We start from the raw sequence: 871 nt of genomic DNA, 5'->3' as shown, positions 1-871 counted from the left end.
ATTAGTGTTTTATTACAAATATTGCTGTTTACTTCAAACATTTTCTAAAATGTTACACAACAAATATCCATCTTTATGTACAATTGATTTTTCTAATATTTAAGCTCAACTGTACAAATGTACAATGCTTTAGAAACATCGAGAACTGTAACTAGTATAGATAATAGACAGTAAACCAATACTTTTTTTTAACTTAACTTTCAACGTAATTTTATATGCATAGTATACATACAATCAAAACCGTTTATGGCGACATTGTTTAGAACAACATACCGGTTAAATTGACCAAAATCAAAGGTCCTGGCTGAATGTTATTACATATCTTTCCTATTAATACCTGTCACCGGTTGTTACAACTATCGGTTTTTACGACTCAATATGAGTAGTCCCTTCGATGTCGTTATAACAGATTTTGACTGTATTTCTAAACAAAATACTCCGAACAAATCTGAACTTAATTTTTTTCATTATTGATTTTTGTAGATGGAAAAAAACAGTAATAAATTAACGAATTATTCACAAAAATCGCTATAAGTAATATAAAACAGTATTATATCTTTACATGTATTATGTTATAATTTGACATAATTTCATACTTTATACAGAATTTAACTTGGCATATAACAAACAAAATTATCTATCTTTTATCTAATTTACCAACATAAAGAATTTCCACTTAAACTTGATGAAAAGATTTAATATATTTTTCTTTATACCATTTTCAATTACCTGAATCATTGAAATTCAACTTCAAATACAATTTTGAAGTACATTTTTTTTATTACTTATAGCGATTGCTTATCAAATAAGTTGTTAGAAATGTTTGACAAAAAAATCTAGTTTAACTACGTATTAGAATTCAATCGGAGTG

Source organism: Papilio machaon, chromosome 18, assembly GCF_912999745.1.
Source record: "Papilio machaon chromosome 18, ilPapMach1.1, whole genome shotgun sequence".
NCBI classification, from domain to species: domain Eukaryota; kingdom Metazoa; phylum Arthropoda; class Insecta; order Lepidoptera; family Papilionidae; genus Papilio; species Papilio machaon.
This window is presented reverse-complemented; position numbering follows the sequence as displayed.